The following is a 12,820-nucleotide window of genomic DNA, read 5'->3' on the forward strand; positions in this document are numbered from 1 at the left end:
CCCCGCAGCATCCCAGCGGCTGCATTTCCGTGTGGCAGCACGAACCGTCGGCGCTGATAAACCACAGGAGCCTTCCTGGCCTTCTCCGTTGTTTAGAAAATAAAGTCCTGTTATTTTGCCAATTTACAACATTTGTGGTGCTTGACACATTTTTTTCCCCCTTAGCAGCTTAAGTGCAATGATAGAGCGCTGGTGTCATCACAAGTACCGGTGCCACAGGGCACATGAGCTGGGTGCTCAGCTGAAGGGATGAGGTGCTTGGATGTGCCAGGCAGAGAAATGCAGTAAATAAACCCGGCTTTGAAATGCAGTAAAACGAACCCGGCTCTGAACATGGGGGAGCCCCGAAACCCTCCCGGAAGCCAAATGTTCTCATCTGCTGCTTTTCCAAATGAAGCCTGGCATTTTGGGTCAGTAATTCTGATTATCGGAGCGATCTGGGGGAGACGCATCAATGAAAGGGGGCAAACGGGTCCCTGGGCCGCCAGCCCCTGCTCTGGGGTGCTACGGGGGCGGGTGGGGAGGGGGCCTTTCCCTGCACCTCCGAGGCGTTGCCACAAGAGAACAACGGCTCAGTCTGATCTGTGGTACCCCCGTGCCCGTGGATTTAACAACAGTATCACCTATACTTAGCGTTCTTAATAAATTTCCCGTGTTTCACACACCATGCATTGCTGAAGAAAAAAACCCCAACAGACAGGGTTTTTTCCACAAAATTCCATCCCTGCGGATAAAATGAAACGCATTGCAGAAAGGAAAGCGGTGCGGTTTTTGACCTGATACAGAAAAACATAATTAAGAACGAGAGTTTTTACTAGGGCAATTTCACTTTATTTTGTCCATACAGCAAGGTCAACTATAGCAGTAATAATAAAATAAGCACAAAACCAAATTGCAGCCCAGGACAGAGTACATAATTCGGAGCAACTACGAGCAAAAAGGAGGTCTGTGATTCCAGAAGAGCGAAACCAGCACATCTGTCCTTTCAGCAGATGAAAGGTGCGGGGTTGCTAATAAGTGCAACGTCGTTAATTACCGACTGCGAGCACTGGAGAGCGCAGGCAGGAGCGGCCCCGGCGCCTTCGCTCTCCAGCTTTGGCAAATAATGACAAGGTTTCTTGAATGTTTTCCATTACATTGGTAAAATTTCCCAGGGTTTGTTGGCTTTTTTCACCTGCTAAAAGAACAGGACCACTACAGCAATAAAAAATAACCACATAACAACTACGGCTACGGTGTGCTGTTGGGTTTGCCTGTTCATGAGTTAACTCTTTCGTGAAAGTCAGTATTTGTTTTGAAGAATCTTTTGTTTTTGTGAACAATAAACCACTGAAGTTGTCAGAAACTGGTTTGAATAGCATATATCTTTAATATATTCTTTGATACTTTAAACATGCAGTAGTTTTTGAATAATGTACGGAATATTTGATCCATGATTTCACCTTGATGGTTTGAAGTACCTGCTTTTTCTTTTCTTTTTTTTTTCCTTTTTTTTTCTTTTTTTTTCATTAATGATTTTCAGGCAGATTTGAACCAGTGGAGCTTTTGTCAGTCATGAGATCTCGGAAGGATGGCAGATCGTTCCAGCTGAAAAAATCCTGGCAAACTACAAGCTGTCCACAGAAAGCAAAGCAACTTTTGGAAGGGGTATGGAGTGCTAACTCTGTGCCACTTTTGCAAGCAATTTTGTTCAGCCTGTCATTTTATTAGCCTTAACAAAACTCCTTGTAATTATAGACATTTTTATTCAAAATAAGATCTTACTATTATACAGGTTTCTCTCTTTTTTGACTATATACAGAAGTGCAAAAAGTCAACCTTCTCTCTCTACGTTCCCACATGCTAAACTGCAGCATAATCAACCCTCACGAGTTTGCACACACACGCTATAATCTTGTCACGTAAACTTTGAGTATTTGGATTATCAACAAAACGTCCCTTGATCTATTGATTATGCAGCTTATTTATAACAAGGCCTGATATTCAGGGATTTCAAAAAATATTTAAACAATATTTTAACATTTGAAATGGATACAGTAGAAAATAAATTTTATTCTAATATCTAGGAACTAGATTTTCTCATAATAACTAATTACAAACAAAATAAATCATCAAAATATTACTCAATTGTCTGCCAGGATTGTTGCGATAGCAACAACTTAACTTCTTACTTAGCAATGATTATATAATTATAAGATATCCATATAAAAGATCTTTGTTCTTTTAATGAAAACTAGACAAGAACTAACAATGACTGACATTCTTACATTGTAATATTAAATCAGTAAAATAGAAATCATTTAGTTAACAATAATACGAATACTCATATGACACTACATGTAAATTCAAAACTGAGTATGTTATGAAGAAAACTACTTTTTTTGTATTTTGAAAAAGTCATCAGTAAACTCTAATAAAACAAAATTCTATAAACTGAAATGGTATTCAACTGGTAATAAAAATGAAAACGACCTAATAAATGCAAGAAAGAAAATCTACACTTTTAACAAGAAAGAAATAAGTAATAGTCTCTAATGTTAAGTAACTACGATAACATGTGAAGTCACCTATACTTTCTTAACACGATTGAAATTACATTGGTATGGGTTTTAACCCGTAATGTAATAATCTAAGGCTTTAATAGATGTACAGTACAATCAGTAAAACCCACACGTCATTCCCACACGATAAAGCGTCTCCCAAGCATAAAAACCGGCAGCAAACAGGGGAGCACAGCAAGCTCTGCGGCCGAGCTCGCGCCTCCCCGCCCTCGGCCTCTGCTGAGCAGAAATATCCTGTACAGCTGCAACGTCCACACCGCAAACAGGAGCTCCTTGGGGTGGATCCGGCCTTAAAACTTGAATGCACATCTATCTGTTTTGTTTTTATTTTGTAAAGGCTTTCTAAGGCTATAAGCAGTTAATCTGAACACAAAAAGTCACATATAAAACTCACCCGAGTATTTAACCCACCCGATTTCTACGCTAATCTTTCTGGTATTTTGGTTTGTCATGCATTGGATGTCAGTGCTTCGTTCGTCTTTGTTTAGAGTCACCTCTAGAGCGTGACTGCGATGGAGCAAAAGTGAAACCCATCTCCGCAAAGCGTTTATAGTCCTTTTGACTCGTGACAGAGGCTAGAAATAGGAGCAAAAGAAGTTCCTCAAACGTGTGTTACTGCATCTCAGAAATGGCTTTTCCCTTTCGTATATCATGCTATACAGTAAAATACGCATAAATATGACACTACACTGCCTTAAAAGAGTTTCTCTCTATGTCCGGTACGGGTTAATTTATACAGCCGCGTGTCCTCGCGCTGTCTGCGGGCGCTGCTGGGAGCCGCTGGCCATTTCTGAGACAGCTTTGGTTTGAAACAGAACGGTGCCCTTCGAATGGTTGGTACTCGCAAAGCAAGTGAAAATGTGGTTCTGAAAATAACACTGCAGAAGTAATACTCGAATCGCATGGACAGTCTATGGCACTTCATGAGAATCCTTAACAACGTGGTACTTAAAGCCGTTGATGTGCTTTAAAATAGACACAGTTGTGGTTTTGCTTGGCACATTCATCTCTGTCAGATACCTCTCTTACCACCTCTTACAATCTATTACATTAAAAATATTACTCTTAAACAAAAATTACTGTGCATGCACGCTCTCGTCTATAATGGCAATTTTAAATACAAGGTGCACCTTTGTTATTTGTAAACCTTGAAAGAAATAAACTTACTTTAAAAAAATTATATCTTGGTCTATAGACGTACCAATACATAATAGATTTCTGGTTACACCATCGTCTGTCTTTTCGAGGCGACGTACGTGATTATGTAGGAAACAGACTCCGTACACACACTCAAATCCGTATGCACACTTCTGTGCTAGAAAAGACAGACGACGCTGTAGCTTTTAGACAATAAGATCACCTCAGCACAAATACCAATTCAATGTACAAAGTATATAGGCAACAGTGTGCAGTGGATTTCCAAGGTCTCGTTTTGTCTCGCTAACATGCAATGTGTGGATGTGGTACTGCTGAGGGCGGCTCCGGGTGCTGCTGGCTGTATTTACATCATGGCGAATGCGCGTGTCCCCTCCCACCGAGCACACTGTCCTCTTCTCCTCTCTGGGGGCTGCAGGGGAAGAGCAGAAGACACCAGTGACTCTGGGAGCACCACATCGCACCGCGCTTCACCGCTGCAGCAGGGACCCTGCGCCTCCTCCAAAACGGGGATGCCCCAGTCGCAGCTGCCCGCAGGGAAGCCTGGCAGTGAGTTTCGGCTGCAGATGAGAGGCATCCCACAGGAGTCACATAAGCGGTTTGAATAAGGTTCACGCTCAGCTGAAAGGAATAACTATTATTGTAAACCCACTGTGGCAAATCAGTTAATCCTCATCCCAAGTAATAACGGCATTCAGTAAAAACACAGCAGAAAGGAGTGCACGAGAGAGGAGGGTAACACAAATGCCGAGCTGTCCTAGGGGAGGGGATGTGCTGTGGGTGGCCTTAGTGACAACAGGCAATTTAGTGACAGCCTAGAAACTGCAGTTTAATTACAGGACGATACAGGGAAAATCGCTCTCTCAAGCTCAGGCACACAAGCCTACATTTCAAACCCTGTGGGGTGAAGGCTGCAGCACACAAAGCTGTCCCTGTCTGCAGTCACCACTCACCCAACGCCGTGCAGGTGCCTGTGCTGCGGGGCCCCTCCTTGCCTACCCCCATGCCAGGGAAATAGGGCTCGTAACGCCTGCTCCCACAGACGGTGGCTTCTCAAATCTGGAGATCTAAAACCTCTTTCTAAGGACAGCTTAACATCACTGCTGCCCCCTACACCTGGCCCACATCCCTGCTAAAAAAAACACGTAAATTTTCAACTCTGATTTAGCGATACGGGTACGTACAAGCTGATCCCACATCTGAGCTATCGTGGTCACTGCTAACTATGGGAGCTCCTCTCAGAGATCAATGGCATCCAGTGAGTTCAGAGCCCTTCCCCACACCTCACCAGTTTTCTTACAAACTAACAACATTCCGTCTCCGAAAAGGACAAATTATGCACACATAAAGGTAAGGAAAATGCAAGCAACAACACATTGGGAACTTACTGTTTGATGACCGAATCTCTACATCTGTGTAACATACTTGTGGCTAGTCAGATGTTCGGCAGATATTATGGGTATCTATAGGTAAAAAATGTGAACAATGAATAACGCGTGCAATGAGCCAACCGGAGACACAGCATCTCGCTACAGAACATCAGTTTGCAAATGTGGGGATCGGCTGTGAGTTGTGGATTTTGTGGTAACTATAAGTTAAAGTCAACTGAAGTGCTACAATAGCAACTTAAGACTGGAAAACACTGCGTTAAGTACTACTTGACAAATATAAATAAGTATTATTGGTTGTTTAGGAAATGAGAGAAGTTAAAATCTACAAAAGTCATGCAGTGCAGTAATTGAAAATAGCCCTTTTTGTTGGCCTACACAAATTTCTGTGCTTTCAGTGCATAATTTTAAACGACAAATTCTACAGTGGCCTTGTTCCAGTCTGATTTTGTGTTCACTGCTTTCACTGCCTTAGTTTTTTGAATGCCAAACTGAAGATGCCCTGAGCTTGGCTTCCACAGCCACTGTGGGCATTGTGGTGGATCCACTGAAAAGCTGAGGCTGCCCAAAGCAGTGAAACAAAATGCTCATCCGTGTGAACAGAGGTCAGCATGTGGCTCTCTTGAAGTGCTCCATCAACTCAGTTTCCCATTTAAAAAAAGGATTAAAACCAGAGCAGATGAGCACCAGGACAAATAGCAAACTTGTTCTCTGCATCCCATTGCTGGGTCCCAGCCAGAGACAGGCTGAAGTCCACAGGAGTGAGCCAAAAGGGACCTCATGGGCACTGGAGGAGCCCAGAAGTCAGGAGGGAGCAAACAGAGGCACCCAGGTACAGGGAAACATGCTGGGGCACACCACAAGCTGCATTTTTATGACCACAAACGGCTGTTGTGCTTGAAAAGGCTCTTTTTTGCTGAGGGTTGCTAAGGCTGCCCTGTTAACCCACAAGAGAACGGGAATGGGGAGGTTTCTTCCTAACTAAATTGCTGACAGGTCTCTTTTTGCACCTCTCATGCCCTCTCCTCCCCTGGCCACATCACACCACTCCAACATCGCCATCATACAGAAACGCGTGTCGAGCACAAGCAGCGTCTCGTACCATTGCTCTGCGCGGCCGCAGGACGGGTGCTGCACCCACGTCAGGGCCAGGGCTGGCGGCACACCCCAGGGACCTCCAGCACCGCTCCACGGAGGCGAAGGGCCAGATTGCCAGACTTGGCATGCATGCACATCGCATCATGTGCCATTAAATAATTTCAGCACTGCTCACGTAGTATATACATATATTTGTTATATATGTATATATTGAAGTTTGGCTGCAGTACTTCCTAAGTGTGTTATGAGGCTCCAGGGAGGATATGCATGAAATGATCAGATTCTACAACAGAAAGCTGCCTATAATCTATTTGGGAAAGTGCATGGCTATTTAGACAAAGATGATTTTAAAAATAATGATGTTTTTCTATGGTTTGGCTCGTTCTCACAACACCCGGGACTTATGGAGGATATAGAGACATTTAACTTCATGGTGCAATAAATTCCACTAGTAAGATACTTGGGGCATACAGGTGGTTGCTTGCTTAGGTGACACGTATGCACAGGCAGTCCTACCTATAAACTGGCTTTCCAAAATACACGGTAACCCTTACGCTAGGCTAAATCTGTGAGTGACACTGTCATTAGCAGAAGGTGCCACCTGCTAAGCAGACTGACCTGACTGCTTTCTGGAACTGTAAATTATCCAGTCCACTTCTGACACTGGGGATGCGCATGCCTACGCATCACCGCGACAGTGTAATTTTGGGAATAGTGTTTTTGAGCAGTAGTAAGCAGACAGGTTAACGCAGATCGTACAGCTGGGCGCAGCACAGAACCGCGGTGCTCAGCAGAGATGCACAGGCTCGAAGCCAAGGACTGGAGTTAACCTGCGGGGCCTGCAGCACCCGCACCCAGGCAGTGGTGAGGCCAGGGGTTCCAGCTCAGCCTCCCCATGGTGGCACCGATCCTGGCACAGGGCACAGGCACCACTGGTACCATCACTGCAGCTGCCGACCTGATGGCTTCCCCACAGGATCCTGCCGTTGTTGGAGTCAGCTCTAGTGACTGAGGGAGCTGGGTGTGCTTAAAAGCTGACATTTATTCTCAGAATTAATTGCACATACAGAACTGCACCTGCAAAAGGCTGCAGACAATGTTCAGCCCCCTTTCCTAAAAGGTCCATGTGTGATTCCCACTGAGTTGAGTGCAATACTTGCATCCTAGACCAGAACCGGTGGTTTCATGACATAATGCAGTTCTAACTTCCTAGGAAACCTCAAAAAAGAACTTGCTTTTGCAAGAGAAAGAAGAGGGTCTTTTGCAAGTTTTTACTGTTGCACTTGCAGCCAGATGCACCACAGAACTCTGCATTTTGGACACCCCAGCGAGACAAAAACACCAGGCTTGGTCCTGCTCTCAGGTGCGGCTCCCGCCAGGATGTGTGGGGCTGAGCTTGTCTGGCCACTGGCGCTGGTCCTCACAGCATTGTTTCTGGCTTTTCTGTGAGGACTTTTCATCACTCACTTAGTAAAGCATCATTCGTTTTTTTTCCTGAAATACATCCAAACACGGTAGCAATCGGGGTAGCTATTTAGAAATAAAACCAGATCCTAATGGACGTCTCCTACCCGAAGCTTGCCTGCTGCAAGGAGCCATCAGCCTTTTCCCAGACAAATTGCAAGCTGAAACAAAGGCTTAAAAGAAGTTTTTGTGGCCCCTGCTCCAACGTTTTTGTTTTGCTCTGGGAAGAGGAGAGTCAGGACATGTTCAGACTGCTCAAAATCCTGACTGTTCAAACTGCAATCCCCAGTCCACCCCCCCGCACCAAGGCTTTACTGCCTCTCCCTGGAGCCCTGCACTAAGGGGAACTGTCGGCTTCACAGAAATAGAAATAAATAATGGGTGCCATGTATTATCCCTTTCTCTTTACATCTCTGAGAGCAGAAATAAGCAGCACAGCCCGTAAATGTTAAGACTGAGTCAGAAACACTATTGTCAATTATTTTTAGCATCAGAAATGGAACTGTAGCACCTCTGAGCACGGCTAAAAGCTTATTAAGCTGTGCTGCAGGTCTTAGAGAGAATGTGTAGGCCAACAAGAGGAAAAATCAAAACCCCCATGCTCATTAAAGCACCGATCTCAAGTTGTCTGTAAGGAACAAAGCTGTAAATTAGCAAACCTGGTTGGCTGTGGCTGTTGCAGCGAAGGGAACACTTGTGGCAGATGTTGTTGCTGCAGACACAGTGGCTGGCGTAGCACCGTGCACCATGGGAACTTTCGGAAGGAAAATCACATAAGCAAACACACAGAAGAGTGGAGCAGGATGGGAACCAGAGCAACACGTGGCGGGGCCATTGAGCATGGTATTTACCACAGCAAAAAGCCCGAGACATCATTGCCAGCGCGTGACATGCAACCACAGTGCAAAGCGGGACAACATTCCAGGAGAGACGGGAGGGAAATGAGAGAGAAAAAAAGGGGAAAACGCTTGTTACCATCAAATCGAGAAAACTGACACAAACAAGCTTAACTTTTCAATACAAAAATCAACAGAATTCTTAAATGCGCTTACATTTACAAATTTTTGTCTTTTAAAAACGCAACCCAAATATTTACTGCAATCAAAAATTAGCCTTGTTGAAGGAAAGTATATGTCTATGTGGCTACAGTAAGATACAGTCTTTATTTAACACAAGATAGTTTCTAAACACTGGAACTCATAGTCCAATCAAAATCCACCAAGGATCAACGTGTAATTCAAACTACTAGACAAAATTAACAACGTCTACGTGCCCGTGTCAATTAAATAAAAGAACTGCATTTAATTGACAGGTGTTAGTGCAGGGGGCTGAGGGGGATGGATTGGGACAAGGGCTACCAGTTATAATCTAGCAGTGGATTTTGAGGGTCCGTGAGCTGCACCACAGGTTTAAGATAATCAAGAAACAAAGCTGGCACCTACCAACACTTGTAGCGGGTGTCATGCACAATATTGAGCCTGCCCATCATGCATTGCAACAGGAAGGTGGATTTGGAAAGGGAAAAGAATTAAAACAACCCATCACACGTGTCATTAGAAATTTCATTTGAACAAAGAAGAAAAATTGTTATTACGGGAACAGTGGCATGTAACCGTCAGCACAATCAAACCATACAACAGCACAGTGATCCATCAGAACCAGTGGTGAGTGAGGGGAAAGGGCTGCTCCACCTGTGCGCTGGTTTACCGGGTCTGCCTTTGGAATAGCAGCATGGCTGGGAAAAGATTCCTGAGCTCCACTTTAAGCTTCTCTGTCTGAAATCCTTTTGACACCAGCCGTGTCATGGTCTTTACTCCTGTTTTAAACTTGCACCTGCTACGGGACATGACACAGGACACAGGGAGCAGTCGGGGAGAGGGACGGGTTCAGCCATGCCCCCTCCTGCAGCCGCTCGGGACACAGCACAGAGCCGGTGCAGCTGGGGTGATGGCCCCTTGCACAGCAATGACCTGAGCTGAGCCGAGCTGTCCTGTGCACTACCCGCAATCTGACTGCTCCAGTATTTCAGCAATCGATAGGCAAACCCCGGTGAATTGGGTGTGCAGCACTGTTACTGTATCCCAACCACCATGAGAGTGCCAGAGCGGTGGCCATGATCCCGCCTGCCCTCTGGTCCGTCTGCTCAATGCACAGGGCACAGGAGGGACTGAGCAGGTAAAGGCTCCCGTGCGGCTCATGGCAGCACCTAAGAATGCTTTTTCAGCATTTTTTTCTGCAGTATGGGATGTATTTGAGGCTGCTGGCGTCTGGCCTCACAACCTGGAGCAGGATGGTGATTTTAGGAACATTATGGTATCATCTTTTAAATGTCACCAAGTTGGTAATTCTGTTGACTTTACATAGCAAAATGCCTTCCACCAGACTGAACTCAGAATCTTCTATTTTTGCTTCAGCATAATTGGTAAACTTATACTGATCCTTCAGAGCATCCATGTACAAGTGACATTTATTAACACCACTAATTACGTCTGACACGGCAGAAACTGAAATAAACTCCGCGATCTGGGGCCAGAGATTGCAGCGGGAATGGGAACGCATGGGAGCCCTGGCCATACTGCTTCCTCACCATGACGTGACCGTGAGGGGCCAGGAAAGCGTTTCAGTGGGTGCCAGGCGCTGTTGTGGTGTGCGCCATCACAGGAGCATTTCCCCAAGCAGGGAAACAGTCAGTGTAATTACTGCTGGGACAAGGTCGTTCCCTGTCATCACTGTGTCTGTGGGGCTACAGAGGAAAGGGCATAATCGTGTGTCCTAATTACTCTGCTGCTGCTGTGACATGGAAAATACTCGTGTCAGACTGAAAATACTCGCAAAGAAAGGTTAGGAGAGGGGTAGCTTTTTTGACCTTCCAACGCACAAACCATGGCTGAAGTCAAGGGGACCACTGGGAAGGTCAAAAAACGGAGCAAAATGTGACAGAGAGTAAAGCTGCTTTCTAGGTCCCTCCTATGACATCTCTGGTGTCACTGGGGTTACAGAGAAGCAGCTTTGGGTTGTGTCTGTGCAGAGCTGCCACGTTCACAAGGCTGCACATACTTCATTAGACCTGTAATACTGTGTCATCCTATGCCTAATTACATCTACATGCTAAAAACAGGTTAGAATTTCACAGTGACTCTGAAGTATCACTGTAAAGCTTTTCAGTCCAAAATTTTAGCCTGAGTTATCAGCATGAACATTATAACCAGCGCACACAGTTTTAAAAGGGAATTGAAGCAAATGAACATAAGGCAGAAATGAAAATACCAGCTAGGGTACAGTAACTTGCAAATACGAAGACATAATGCTGTATGACCCTCTTACCAGTAATAAAAATAATTTTTGCTATGACCTTGATATTCATCTTGACTTCAGAGGCCTTGACGGACTAATGAGAATGCATGAATAATAAATGTGCAGTTTCAAATGTTCCCTAGCTTCTCACCACAAGGCAGAATTTGTATTCAAGGATGTGCTCACTTAACTGATCATAACTTAACAACCAGATCATTTCTGCAGTGCAATAAGGCTATTTTTATAAATATTCAAGGTTTACTGATCTTTCAAGTATTTTTTATTGCCCTGTTGTTCCCCTCAGTCTATTTATTCTGTTCAATCTACTAAATCCTAATTAAAATATCACCACAGACAGCACAAGCACTCCTGCCGAGGTGAACAGAGCAACGTCTGATCTTTCATTCCCTAACACTTTGGAGGGGAGCAGTGTTTTCACACAGCCCAGAACCACACAGATGAAGGTGCTCACACAGACACCGCTTTGGGAAAGCGCCTGTGTGCTGACCGAGTCTCAGCCACGAGCAAGTTTGTTCTCAGGTGCTGAAGCTGCAGTAACTGAATAAATGTGTAAATAAATACATAACTAAATATGCAACGTGTTAACTTAATGGCAGAGGCGGCCGAAGCCAGGAGATGGAGAGCTGAGGCAGAGGGGGGTGACAGGCACCACGGCAGGAGTTTCACCTGGTTGCACATGGGAGCTCTCTATGTGCGTGCATCAATGCTTCCCAGCTCACAGTGACCGCAGGATGTGCAGTTGTGAACACCAGGTACTCGCTGTCTGCACCTTCACAGCCCTGAAACGCTCGCCCATGTCTCTGCAAGGCGTCAAGAGCTGGCAGCCAGGACCAAGGTACCAAAACAAGCTGTGAACATCCATTACATTGTGCAGAGCCTCCGTATTCAGCAGAGTAACTCCACTTATCTCCACTAGCCAGCACCACAAGCGTTCCCAGCTCTTTCTTCAGACTTTCCTTCAGTCTGGGGACAGCTTCCTGCAGTCAAGGTTTCTGGGAGACCTCAAGAGGGGAGCTTTATTTGAGAGGGGTGAGATGAGCACCTGAGAACATTTAATCATTTCAAGTGTGCTGGAGTGCCAGCGTCCATCCCCTGGCACAGGCGATCCCTCTATTTGCTTTCAGACACCCTTGCATACAGGCAACCTGAATTACACCTCTCAATGTAGGAGAGGTGTCTGGGTTTGTCTGGAGCATGAGAGGAAAACTCTTACAGGTGAAAGATGAAGAGCGAAGTGCCCTGCAGGGAGGAGGGTCCTGCAAGATACTCACAGGGTACAGACCAGCACCACATTGGGTCTGCCAGTGCCCTGCCCTCCAGACTTTTCACACATCACAGCTCAAGCAATGGAGAACACACTTGAGTAATTACACTCAGGTGTCTGAACCTAAAAAATGTCACTTTAATTCAGCCCCCACTGAATTAACTTGGCTCTGCTGTATGGGACTGGAGCTGAGGGCACCTCCACACTGTGCTCCCCCATCGGCTCCTAGGGACTGAAGGAGAAACTCCATTGCCAGATGATTACACAGAAACAGGACAGATGCTCCTTAATTTTAAGTAGGGAAGACTAAAAAGGGCAAGGTGGCAAATAAAATTTTCAAACTGTTGGAAAAGCACTGGATTACTGGAAAGCTCAAACTACGCTATCTAAAAAATATAAAAGGAGAATTTGTAGTGGCTCATGCTAAAAAATCCTCTACTTTTCTATCAAATGTCAGTGGTCAAGAAAGGTCGCATGAAGCATCAAGAACGACTGCGCACCATCCCAAGGGTTTCACTGCAGATCTGCTCATGTCAGGGTGTGCGTAAGCACCAATGAAGGATCCCAGTCAGCGA

At 45.2% G+C, this 12,820-nt stretch overlaps 1 long non-coding RNA gene across 1 annotated transcript; it reads right to left on the bottom strand.

The window, feature by feature from the left end:
- Positions 1–3,446: 3,446 nt before the first annotated feature.
- LOC104544108 lies at positions 3,447–8,423 on the bottom strand. Its single transcript, XR_728164.1, has 4 exons — positions 8,326–8,423; positions 5,101–5,179; positions 4,153–4,158; positions 3,447–4,119 (listed from the first exon to the last, which is right to left on the bottom strand). It is a non-coding gene; the product is annotated as an uncharacterized LOC104544108 (long non-coding RNA).
- Between the last annotated feature and the right edge of the window lie 4,397 nt (positions 8,424–12,820).

This window comes from Mesitornis unicolor, unplaced genomic scaffold (assembly GCF_000695765.1).
Source record: "Mesitornis unicolor isolate BGI_N332 unplaced genomic scaffold, ASM69576v1 scaffold34907, whole genome shotgun sequence".
NCBI classification, from domain to species: domain Eukaryota; kingdom Metazoa; phylum Chordata; class Aves; order Mesitornithiformes; family Mesitornithidae; genus Mesitornis; species Mesitornis unicolor.